The sequence below is a fragment of the Pinus tabuliformis genome, chromosome 8, assembly GCF_031772625.1.
Source record: "Pinus tabuliformis cultivar Carrire ecotype Pingquan chromosome 8, CPIR1, whole genome shotgun sequence".
In the NCBI taxonomy this organism is placed as follows: Eukaryota; Viridiplantae; Streptophyta; class Pinopsida; order Pinales; family Pinaceae; genus Pinus; species Pinus tabuliformis.
The window spans coordinates 1,007,509,665-1,007,522,736 of record NC_142294.1 but is presented as its reverse complement, the minus strand read 5'-3'; the positions used below and the strand labels follow the sequence as shown (position 1 = coordinate 1,007,522,736).

The 13,072-nt window shown below is 41.1% G+C and overlaps 2 non-coding genes across 2 annotated transcripts; both read left to right on the top strand.

Moving 5' to 3' along the window:
• Positions 1–8,551: 8,551 nt before the first annotated feature.
• Positions 8,552–8,705, top strand: LOC149238784 (5.8S ribosomal RNA). The gene has a single exon (XR_016246899.1). It is a non-coding gene; the product is annotated as a 5.8S ribosomal RNA (ribosomal RNA).
• A 245-nt stretch (positions 8,706–8,950) lies between these two features.
• LOC149238783 (25S ribosomal RNA) lies at positions 8,951–12,281 on the top strand. Its single transcript, XR_016246910.1, has one exon. It is a non-coding gene; the product is annotated as a 25S ribosomal RNA (ribosomal RNA).
• Positions 12,282–13,072: the final 791 nt, after the last annotated feature.

Genomic DNA, 13,072 nt, shown 5'->3' with positions numbered 1-13,072 from the left:
TTGCAGTTGAAATTCAAGCTGGTGAGAAAGGGGAGGTTTACACTTTTCCATGTCGAAAATTGCAAGCACAGAATCCTATGGGTCAATACCACCAATGGCCAAAAGAAGAGATTTCCTTTATGTTGGACATGTTTGTAATACTTTGAGCGTCAACATAACGGTTGGAACTTACACTAAGTCTTCTACAATGTTGTAGTTTTGGGCGACACGTGCAGATGTATTATGTGTTGTGCATCGAAGTACCCCTTTAGGGGGGGAAATCACAAGGTTAGCAACTGCCCTTTTGATATGAATATCGTTAGGCAGCAATGTGTTTTGACTTGTGGAGGGTTCCACTACATGAACGACAGGAACTCCATAAGATTTGGCTCTAGTTTGTAGGTCTATCATTTCAAAGGTGTAAACGGAGGAAGGTCCTTCACTAGCTGAAGGATGTTGTGAACCACCATTGCCCCCTTGTGGGGGTTGGGGTTAGTTTACAATAAGGTGTTATTGCTGCTGAGCAGGGAAAGGATTATTTAGGACAACGGGGGTACTCCCAGTGTCCTTTTTAGCAATGAAATCTGTGCACTCCTGAAGATGCAAGAAATGATAGGTCATGTGGTCTTTGACAAAGACTTTGCAAGGGAATCTAGTGGGTTTATCCTTTCCATCATCATAGGCCGCAACTTCCTTCTACTTGGAGTTAGACTGCTTTATTGACTACTCTTCAGAAGGAGCGATATTTTTATTATTCTTCTTATTCTTACCACTGGTCTTTTGTGTAGACTGCACAGATTTGATCACGGTGGTAGGAATAGCAGTCGATTTGGTAGAGGGGTCCACTAACATCTAGGCAATGTGATTGTTGAGTTGTTTTACAATAACCCTGGAGGTTGAGCCGATAGTCCCATCGACGTGTACTCCATGCTATTGAGTAGCGGGAGCATTGGAGTTGTGAGGGGCATTTGGAATTACATCATATAGAGTGTGAGACTGTGAATATATCATATCTAACTATTGGGCATGATGTATGGATTAGTCTTCTATGACTACACCACCTAAGGCAACATCCTTAGCGATTTGGGGGAGTAGAGACCTACAAAACCAATTTGCTAAGAGATAGTCTGGGAGGGGAGCTTTGACCAACCTCTGCCTACATCTCCATTCATGTATATGATCAGAGATGTGGGTGGCGGTATCCTAACGTAATGAAGTGAGGATTTTTTTCCCAGTTTCATAGTGGATGGGTAGCTAGAAGTGCTTTAATAATTCCATTACTAGAGCATCAAAGGTATTGACTGACATGCATGGTAACTCTATGTACCGCTTGATTACGTTTACAGTAAGGGTGCAAGGAAAAATATGTAACTGGATACTATCATCCACCATGGAGTTAGAAACACACCATAGATGATAGGTGGTGATGTGTGTACTCAAATGCTCCGCTTGTTTCCCTTTGAACTTAGGGATGTCTATCGGTATTTTATGCAGGATTGGAGGCCAGAGTAAGTTATGATAGATGGAGTCCTTTGTAAGTTTGTACAAGTTTGGGTTATCAAGAACTTCCATGAAAGGCAGAGTGTGTGATGCTCCTAAATTGGACCAAGGTGATTGCATATGACTTGAGGATCGTTGCAGTCCATCCATCGTGTTGTTCCCAATATTATACACAAGTTGTGTGGTATAGTATGTGCCTTGGGGTATGGTATTCTAATGTGGATTTCCATAGGGATTGTTAGGTTAGGGGATAGAAGTTCCCCCAGGATAAGCATTACCCCCTTGACTCATTTGAGGTTGTGAGTAGGATGAACCCATGGATTGATTGGGACCTACTTGAGGATTCTTGCTTGCCACAGAACTAACCATAAGTCCTTGACTAACATAAGGAGTGTTCATGTTAATTAGTGACTGACCATGCATGCTTGAAAATAGAGGGAGAACTGTTATGTTCTGAACTGGTATATGCATGTTGGGAGTGCCCCCAAATACTTTAATTTGGGGGTTAAAACTATACAATGGATGCAAACCATATTGTTGGTTGAAGGGACCCACACTAATTGTGCTATATTGAGAGTTATAAGGAGTGCTATATGTAGCACTTTTCAAAGGTATGGGGTTTGAAACTAAAGGGGCGGAACTCAGAATTGATTGGGTTCCACTAGTGGAGGGTGTCATGATAGGGGTTGAACCTGGGAAAAATGGGATAGCAGGGTTCGCCATCAAAGGTGTGGTATTGAATGTCAACTTGGAAAGTGGTGGGGGACCAAAAGTTTCCAAAACGTCCCATGACCCGTTAGTCATCGATGAGATGGGTGGAAGTGTTCCAACAAAAGACAAAGGAGGTATAGATGTAATAGGAACTAAGAGTGGGCCCAACAGATTTGTGATTGGAGGGTTGTATAGAGGAAGAAATCCTTCAGTAAAGAAATCCTCCAGTAAGCTTGAATTTTCAGATGTCCAGACTGATTTTGTGTGAGATCTCAGAGATTGATTTCCCAAAGACGGGGAATCTGGTTCACTAGAGCTCAGCAGATCCTCCATAGTGAGTAGGGGAAGTCCTAACAATTGTCTAGATTGACAATGAGTGCCAGATGTAGCCATGTTGGTCGATAATTTTTATTAGTAAATTTTACAGTGATGTTTATTAAAGTCTTAATGATAACACTCTGGCACCTAAAAAATAAAAAATACACTAAGTAAATCAATCAACAAGCATAGGGAAATGACCCTGTATGAGAAGCACTAATCACTGGAGATGAAACCCAGTATCAGAATGAATAACAGAGAGAGCTGGTCAAATGTACAATTATGATTACTCTAGAGCTTTGCTTGAACCTCAGATTGAGGGGTCAAGTACTCTTGTGAAGACGAGCACCCTCCCAATAATTGAAGACAGAGTAGGTCCGTCTGTGTTAGGTACCAAGGAAGCATGCCCTAGTCACCTTGTGTTAGTCCCTAAAAGTATGGCCATGATGCCTTAGATCACAAACACTACTGGGGCGGGCATAGTTGCAGACAGTACACTGTGTGGGCAGGATACCTGAGTCCCCGACTCAGTTTCAATATCCCCGAAGGGATCCCTGATACAAAGAATAATGAAAGGATATGTAAGCAAAGGAGAGCTACCTTCACTTACAGTCTGATGTTGTCTCGTATTTAGCTTCACTTTTACTAGAGTGGTCCTAGTAGTATGAGTGCAGAACGATTTCTCTCTTTAATGACACTAGTTTTGGTGTATGATCTTAGGTAGTTTACTCACACTGTCTAACCCAATATCCTAGACTAAACTAATGTATGTTTACTCTATAAAGAGTTTTTGATTGATTTTATTAGGTAGATTTTAAGTGTACTTTGTTAGAGTCTTTGATAGGGATGTTTACGTATGAGATTTTATGGGACTCTAACTCAAATCATGTAAAAAAAATTCTTGTAAATTTTCAATTTCAATGAATAAGCTGCTTCTACAATGGGAGGGTCATTCATATATCAATATTCGTTCCATGTATCCTACTCAATATAACATGCATAACCGAAAAACCTTTTCAATGCTCACTAACAACTACCAAAACCAAATAATGCAGAACTAACAAACTAAGAAAAAAACAATTAAATTTTGATTTTTTCTTTTATGAAAATAACAAATTCAAGAAGGAAATCTATTTTCTTAAGAAAAGAATTTGTCCAAGACATAGATCAGTCAAACAAAACACATCTACAGATCCCTTAGCAGTCTAGAAGCAAGTTTCCCAACCCTTTGAGGTCACAGAAACTGTGGTTTATCAAAAATTGGGTGACTAACACTCTGTGCTAAAGGCCACAGAGAGTTACTAATGGCATTGATGCTTTGTTTTTTAAGCTACAATGCTTTATAAATCTCTTTTTACACTAGTAACCTGTGTTAGTGAGGAAAAACACTTCAAAAAAGGGTTGTTGGGATCAGATCTAGGGCTGAGCAATGAAAGAAGAGTGCTGCAAGGTCTTGAGTGGTTAGAAAAGGAATGAAGAAGTACAGGAAGGTCTACAAGAAGGAGAGATCTAGAAACTTTCTGGGAAAACCAGGAACTAAAGTGCAGTCCCAAATTTTTCTATAGGGATTAATGCACGATGTATGGGGAATGAAGGAACCCTCAAGGGTCTTCCGCGACCCTTGGTAGATCGTAAGATTATCTACAACTATCACAAAGATACATGCATGTCCATATTCAATAACTAACTATCAAAGAAAAATGGATTCACTACTTTAAGTCTTCATGTAGAGTTGTTGGAGAGTGCAATGCCGCTAGGCAAAATTCCCCTAAGCTGGCTCCAGATCAAGTCCTACACACAAAAAAGACAAGCATAATCACAACATAAAAACTTGATAATAAATTCATGAATATACAAAAGACATCTAGTTGCACATAACGAAGCTACTCATGCTAAAAGGAATTGAATAAACATATAAATAAAGTATAGTACCAACACCATGAAGTAGACAGTACAATTGTAGTTCTATATTAATGTTGAAAGAGTGATTACAACCATCGGTTGCATCAGCCTTCCCTTAACCCTACAACTCCTCTCTCTCTCCCTTCTTACCAACTTCTTATGCTTATGTTTGAGACTCTGCTCAATAATCAAGTAAGCTATCCTTTCAAATGATCTTACCTCTTTCACAATAGCCCTAGCTCTTCTTATGCAGCATGTGAGTTTAGGGTTACCAATTTTCTCCGTGAGTTTCTTTAGGTAAAAGAAATGATGTTGCCATTATTTTAAGCTCTTTCCCATTTTCATACTCCTTTAGGATTAGTAATCCCCCAAATAGGTCGAGCTTGGATGTTTCCTTTATTTTCTAAGTTGATTTAGGAGAGAATATAGGAATATTTCTTAGTCAACCCACTCCTTTGACCCTTAGATCCTCATTAGGGTTCACTAACGTTGTCCCCAAGGTAACAAGTAGAGTTACTTAGGTCACTAATGCTCACTTAGACTTGCTGAGAAGCTTTATAAAGTAGGTTGTCAGTGTATAGGCAGCATTATCTTGGAAACAAGGCTTGTGAACTTGGTCATTGCTTCAATCATCATGTCTTTTCCATCTCAACTAATGAGGAGGTCATTTTCTTGTATAACATAGATTGACGATGAGGGCCAGATGTAGCCACGGTGGCCGATAATTTTTATCAGTAAATTTTATAGTGATGTTTATTAAAGTCTCAATGATAACACTCTGGCACCTAAAAAATGAAAAATACACTAAGTAAATCAATCAACAAGCAGAGGAAAATGACCATGTCTGATAAGCACTAATCACTGGAGATGAAATCCAGTATCACAATGAATAACAGAGAGAGCTAGCCAAATGTATGGCTACGGTTACTCTAGAGCTTCGCCCAAACCTCAGATTGAGGGGCCAAGTATTCTCGTGAAGATGAGCACCCACCCAAATGCTGAAGACAGAGTAGGTCCATCTATGTTAGGCACAAGGCATCCCACCCCAGTCACCTTGTGTTAGTACCTAAAAGTATGGCCACTAAGGATACGTTAGATTACAGACACTACTGTGGGGGACATAGTCACAGACAGTACATTGTGTGGGCATGATACCTGAGTCCTCGACTCAGCTCTGATACGCCCAATACACAGAATACCCAAAGGAGATGTAAGTAAAGGCAATCTACCTTCACTTACAGTTCGATGTTGTCTCATATTTAGCTCCTCTTTTACTGGAGTGGTCTCGGTAGTATGAACGCAAAAGGATTTCTCTATTTAATGACACTAGTTTTGGTGTATGATCTTAGGCAGCTTACTCACACTTCCTAACCCAAGATTCTAGCCTAAACTAATGTGTGCTTACTCTAGAAAGAGTTACTGATTGATTTTATTTGGTATATTTTAAGTGTACTTCGTTAGAGTCTTCAGTATGGGTGTTGACGTATGAGATTTTATGGGACTCTGACTCAATTCATGCAAAAAACGATGCTTGTAAATTTTCAATTTCAATGAATAAGCTGCTTCTACAATGGGAAAGTCATTCATACAACTATTGAAACCAAATAATGCAGAACTTAACCAGATAAGTAGAAAACAATAAAAAAATTGATTTTTTCTTTTATGAAAATAAAAACTTTAAGAAGGAAATATATTTTCTTAAAAAAGAAATTTTTCAGGACACAGATCAGTTAAACAAACATAGCTACAGATCCCTTATCAGTCCAGAAGCAAGTTTCCCAACCCTTTGAGGTCACAGACACTATTTTTAATCAAAAAATGGGTGACTAACGCTTTATGCTAGAGGCCACAGAGAGATACTGGTGGCACTAACACTCTAGTTGTGAAGCCACAGTGCTTTATAAAGCTATGTTTACACTGGTAACATGCATTAGTGAGGAAAAACAATTCAAAAAACAGTTGTGGGGATCAAATCCAGGGATGAGGAATGAAATAAGAGTGTTGCATGGTCTTGAGTGGTTAGAAAAGGAATGAAGAAGTACAGGAAGGTCAGGAAGGAGGAGAAATCTAGGAACTTTCTAGGAAAACCGAGAACTAAAGTGTAGTCCCAAGTGGAGTCGCAAATTTTGCTATATGGATTAATGAATGGTGTATGGAAGATGAAGGAACCCTCAAGGGTCTTCCCAAGACGCTTGTCTGACTATAAGATTATATGCATCTGTCACAAAGATACATGCATGTCCATATTAAACAACTAACTATCAAAGTGAGAAGGATTCATTACCTCGAGCCTTCATGTGGAGTTGCTGGAGAGCGCAATGTAGCTAGGTGGAAGTCCCCTGAGTCGGCTCCAGAACAAGTCCTACACATAGAAAAGACAAGCGTAATCACAACATAAAACCTTGATAATCAATGCATAAATATACAAAAGACATATAGTTGCACATGACTAAGCCACTCATGCTAAAAGACATGGAATAAACATATAAATGAATTATATTACGAACATCACGGATTGGATAGTACAACTGTAGTTCTATACTAATGTCGAAAGAGTGATTACAACCATTGGTTGCATTAGGCTTCCCTTACCCATCTAGCTCCTATCTCTCTCTCCCTTCTTAACAACTTCTTATGCTTGAGTCTAAGACTCTGCTCGACAATCAATTAAGCTATCCTTTCAAATGATCTGACCTCTTTAACAATACCCCTAGCTCTACTTATGTAGCATGTGATGTTAGGGTCACCAAGTTTCTCCATGAGTTTCTTTAGGTAAAAGAAATGATGTTCCCATTCTTTTGAGCTCTTTCCCATTTGCATACTCCATTAGGATTAGTAATCCCCCAAATAGGCTGAACTTCGATGTTTCCTTTCTTTTCTAATTTTATTTAGGAGAGAAGATAGGGATATTTCTTATTAAATCTACACCTTTGACCATTAGAAACTCATTAGGGTTTACTAGCGTTGTTCCTGAGGTAACAAGTAGACTTAGTTTAGGTCACTAACGCACCCTTAGGCTTGCTGAGAAGCTTCATAAAGTAGGTTGCTAGTGTATAGGATGTGTTAGCTTGGAAACAAGGCTTGTGAACTTGTTCATTTCTTTAGTCATCATTTCTTTCCCCCTCTGAGCTAATAAGGAGGTCATTTTACTATATAACATGGTGTTTGGGAAGGATGAAAAGTAGTGTGAGTTCCCGGGGTGGCCACCCTAGTCCTTCTAAATCATCATCCCCTACAGTTCCCCCCTTTATATGAAGGCATGGGGTTGGGGAATCTTGTTATCTATTTGATCCTTCCCTTGTGAGCCTGTAGCCATGTTTGATATATATTTCTTTCATGTTGTTTTCTTCCATTCTTCCTTTTGGCCCCTAGCTTTATGGAGAAAAGGTTGGATTTTTGTGGATTGGTGTTGAGGAAGGATGAAACATAGTGTGGGCTCTTGGGGTGGCCACCCTAGTCCTTCTCGATCACTGTCCCCTGTATTTCCCCCCTTTTTACAAAGGCATGGGGTTGGGGAAGCTAGTTCTATATTTGAGCCTCCCCTTGTGAGTCAGTAGCCACATTTGATATCTCTTTCTTTCATGTTTTTTTCTTCCCTTCTTCCTTTTGGTCCCTAGATTTAAGAAGAAAATGTGGGATTGTCATGGATTGGTGTCCATGAAGGACAAAACGCAGTGCAAGATCTCAGGGTGGCCACCCTAGTCCTTCTCGGTTATCATCCCCTTCAGTTCCCCCTTTTTGCAAAGGCATAGGGCTTGGAAGGCTTTTGCTTTGTTTGAGCCTCCCCTTGTGAGCTGGTAGCCACATTTGATCTCTATTTCTTTCACTTTGTTTTATTCCCTTCTTCCTTTTGGTCCCTAGCTTTACGAAGAAAAGGGAGAATTGTTGTGGACTGGTGTTCTGGGAGGATAAGAAGCAGTGCGAGCTCCCGGGGTGGTGACTCTAGTCCTTATCAATTGTTGTTCCATGCATTTCCCCCTTTTTGTGAGGGCATGGGGATCAAGAAGATTGTTCTCTATTCAAGCCTCCTCTTGTGAGGGGGTAGACACATTTGTTTCTCTTTCTTTCATGTGTTTTTCTTCCTTTCCTGCTTTTGGACCTATTCAGTGTTGTGGCAAATTTGTCAGTAATACATGGAAACAACTCTCAGCATCGGATATCTCGACTCTTGTTATGATGAAGAACGTAGCAAAATGCGATACTTAGTGTGAATTATAGAATCCCGTGAATCATTGAGCTTTTGAACAGAATTTGTGCCTGAGGCCTCAGTCGAGGGCATGTCTGTCTTGGCATCACATCCTATTCAAACGCGCTCCATTCAATATGTTAGGGAGAAGTGGAGTTGGTTGTCCATGCCCAATGTGGTGCAGTTGGTTGAAATGCCTCAAGTGATGTTTTGTGGCATGCATCGGCTAGTGGTGATATTGTCCCTTGGATGGGCAGTCGGGGTTAGCTGATGCGGGCTTTGTGTGGCATTGCTCGAAATTACTTTTCTCGCTCTTGTCCTCCCATCAGGTAGGGAAGATTTAGCTCCAACTTGTGACCTCAGCTCAAGCGAGAACACCTACTAAGTTTAAGCATATAATTAAGCGGAGGAACAGAAACTTACAAGGATTCCCCTAGTAGCGGTGAGCGAACCGGGAAGAGCTTAGCATGAAAATTGGGCGACAGTGTCACATGAATTGTAGTCTGTAGAAGCGTCCTCAGTGGCAGACTTGGGCAAGTCCCTTGGAAGGGGACACCTAAGAGGGTGACCGCTCCATCAGGGTGGGACCTTGCTACATCATGAGGCGTTGTCGGCGATTCGGGTTGTTTGGGAATGCAACCCTAATTGGGTGGTAAATTCCATCCAAGGCTAAATATGGGCGAGAGACTAATAACAAACAAGTACCGCAAGGGAAAGATGAAAAGGAATTTGAAAAGGGAGTTAAAGAGTGCTTGAAATTTCCAGGAGGGAAGCGGATGGCGGCTGTCGATGCATCTCAGTCGGATGTCGAATGGCTGAGGATGGTCCGCCGCTTGACTTGAGGTGAAAACCAACATGGGTTGTTGTATCATCACAAGCGCAAGTGGATTAATAACTATTGGTTTTCCATTTCGGTGGTCTAGGAATGAAGCATGTGTCCTTGTGGTGGGCCATGTGCACCTGTGCACTCATGGTTTTGGTTGGCGGGATTTCCATTCAACCCGTCTTGAAACACAGACCAAGGAGTCTAACATGTGTGCAATTCGGCAGGTTTGAAAACCTATGAGGTGTAAGGAGGATGACAGGTGAGATACCCTCTCTTGGAGGTGCATCATTGACCAACCTTGAGCTTATGCGAAGGGATCGTGTGTGAGCACACTTGTTGGGACCTGAAAGATGGTGAACTATGCCTAAGCAGGGCAAAGCCAGAGGAAAATCTAGTGGAGGCTTGTAGTGATACTGATGTGAAAATCGTTCGTTGAGTTGGGTATAGGCGTGGAAGACTAATCGAACCATCTAGTAGATGTGTTCGTTCGAAGTTTCCCTCAGGGTAGCTGGAGCTCACACACAAGTTTTATCGAGTAAAGAAAATGATTAGAGGCATTGAGGGCGTACAACCTTGACCTATTCTCAAACTTTAAATAGATAAGAGGGTGCGGCTGCTCCATTGATCCATGCAATGGAATTGAGAGCTCTGAGTGGGCCATTTCTGGTAAGCAAAACTAGCGATGCGGGATAAACCAAAATTTGAGTTACAGTGTCAAATTACATGCTAACCTAGATCCCAAAAAGGGTGTTGGCTAATTAAGACAACAGGACGGTGGTCATGGAAGTTGAAATCCACTAAGGAGTGTGTAACAACTCACCTTTCGAATCAACTAGCCCCCAAAATGGATGGCACTAAAGCGCGCATCCTTTACTTGAACCTTGGAACAATTGCCTGGCTGTGATGAGTAGGAGGATGCAGGGGTCCTTGAGAAACATCAGACGTGAGCTTGGGTGGATCGGCCCCCAGTGCAAATCTTGGTGGTAGTAGAAAATATTCAAATGAGAACTTGGAAGACTGAAGTGGGGAAAGGTTCCATGTGAACAACACTTGGACATGGGTTAGTCAATCCTAAGAGATGGATAAGCCTTGTATTAAGGGTGCACTCTTCATGAGCATTGAAAGGGAATCAAGTTAATATTCTCGAACCAGGACATGGCAGTGGGTGGCAATGTTAGGAAATCTAGAGATGTTATCGGGGGCCCCATGAAGAGTTATCTTTTATTTTTAACATCTTTCCCACCCTAGAATTGGTTTACCCAGAGGGAGAATCTAGCAGCTGGAATAGCACCACATGTCTTACAGTGTTTGGCATGCCCTTGATGACCTTTAAAAATTTGGAGGACCGAGTACTGTTCATGCTCGATCGTACTCATAACCGCATCAGGTGTCCAAGGTGAAAAACCTCTAGTCAATAAAACAATGTAGGTAAGGGAAGTCGGCAAAATGGATCAGTAACTTTGGGAAAAGGATTGGTGCCCTCAACTTGTGGGTTGTTAGCAGTCTACCCAAGCTTCTCTTATGGTGAGGGTGGGCAATCGCGTGTCGATTGGGCTATGGGCGTAGAATGCCCCCTACCGAGGGATTTTCCCTTGGCGGCGAAAAATCAACTCAGAACCGGTATGGACAAGGGGAATCCAACTGTTTAATTAAAACAAAGCATTGCGATGGTCCCTACAGATTCTGAGGCATTGTGATTTTTGCCTAGTGCTCTGAATGTCAAAATGAAGAAATTCAACCAAGTGAGGGTAAATGATGGGTGTAACTACGACTCTCTTAAGGTATCCAAATGCCTCATCATCTAATTAGTGACACGCATGAATGGATTAACGAGATTCCCACTATCATTATCTACTATCTAGTGAAATCATAGCCAAGGGAACAGGCTTGGAATAATCAACAGGGAAAGAAGACCCTGTTGAGCTTGAATCTAGTCCGACTTTGTGAAATTACTTGAGAGGTGAAAAATAAGTGGGAGCCGTTTTCAGTGCAAATGAAATACCACTACTTTTAAAATTATTTTACTTATTCTGTGTGGCAGAGATGGAGCACTACCCCTATTTTTGGCCTTAAGGCACGTTTTGGCGGGTTGATCTAGGCATAAGACATTATTAGGTGGGGAGTTTGGCTGGGGCAGCACATTTTTTAAAAGATAATGCAAGTGTCCTAAGATGAGCTGAACGAGAATAGAAATATTGTGTGGAACAAAAGGGTAAAAGCTCATTTGATTTTGATTTTTAGTAAAAATACAAACCATGAGAGTGTGGCCTATCGATCCTTTATATTTTTGGAATTTGAAGATTGAGGTGTCATAAAAGTTACCACAAGGATAACTGGCTTGTGGCAGCCAAGCGTTCATAGTGACGTTTCTTTTTTATCCTTCAATATCGACTCTTCCTATCATTGTGAAGAAGAATCCACCAAGTGTTGGATTGTTCACCCACCAATAGGAAATGTGAGCAAGGTTTAGGCCGTTGTGGCATAGGTTAGTCTTACCCTACTAATGAACCGCTCTGCAATAGTAATTCAACTTAGTACGATAGGAACTATTGATTCACATAATTGGTCATTGCTCTTGGTTGAAAAGCCAGTTGTTATAGACATTTTTGTGCCTTACAACTTTGAGCATGAAATGTCCATAATCCAAGGGATCCAAAGTCCCTAAAGATGTTTTTACAACTCCTAAAGGAACGAGGTCAACCAATGACAGCTTCTCCCAGAAGTTCTCCACCAAAAACCACTCAGAACTAGTCAAATCAGGATCAATTTAGAAGCTCCACTAGCTGCTTGCGTTGCAAAGCACCCAAATACATTGGCTAGGTGCGTTGCAACGCACTTGAATGCACTACCCAGGTGCGTTGAGCGGGAAATGACAAGTGGCAGAGTCATTCAACGAGGTGGAAAGACCATGGAAGCTTCCAGAATCTTCTCCAATGACACTTGCCTCACTGAATTCGACCAAGTGATGAGTAAGAGGCTATCAGTCTCCAAGTGGAAGCAAGAACTGACAGAGAGAAGCCACAAGTCAAAACATAAGCTGACTCATCCTCTCTGCTTACATCTATATATGGATCCCTCATCCCAGAGATCCAGAGGCTGGAATTTTGTACTTTGCAGAGAATTGCTGTTGGTTTGAGATTGAGATTAGTACATTGGGTGATTTATGCTTTGTTGGAGGAGAGGAAGGGATTCCTTTGCTGGGAGGTAGATGCTGGATCGGAACTCACTTGGTTGTATCTCCTCCTGGACTTTCTTATCATATCAATAAAATTATTTGAGTTTCTCCTACATGCTATGTATCAATGATGTTTTGTTGTATTTGCATGTTTAGCTTAATCTGATCCTGAGCTTTTTATGAATGTATATCTATATCTTCGTGTAGTTTCTCTCTCTTTTGATCTTGTAGGAATTCAGTGAAGCTAGTCCGGTAAGGGAGCAGGGAGCTAGGAGCTATTGAAGAGAGGAGCGATTGGATCAACAAACTAGCGAAAGACACAGGTTAGTTACATCCTTTCTCCTCATTTACATTTCATAAAGAAGAATACTCAAGTAGTTTTCCTTGTTTGTTTCTAAGGCACTATCACACCTTAGAGTGGGATAGGGGCGTTTTGAATAGATACTTTTCCCAACAACAAATTGGCGACTCCGCT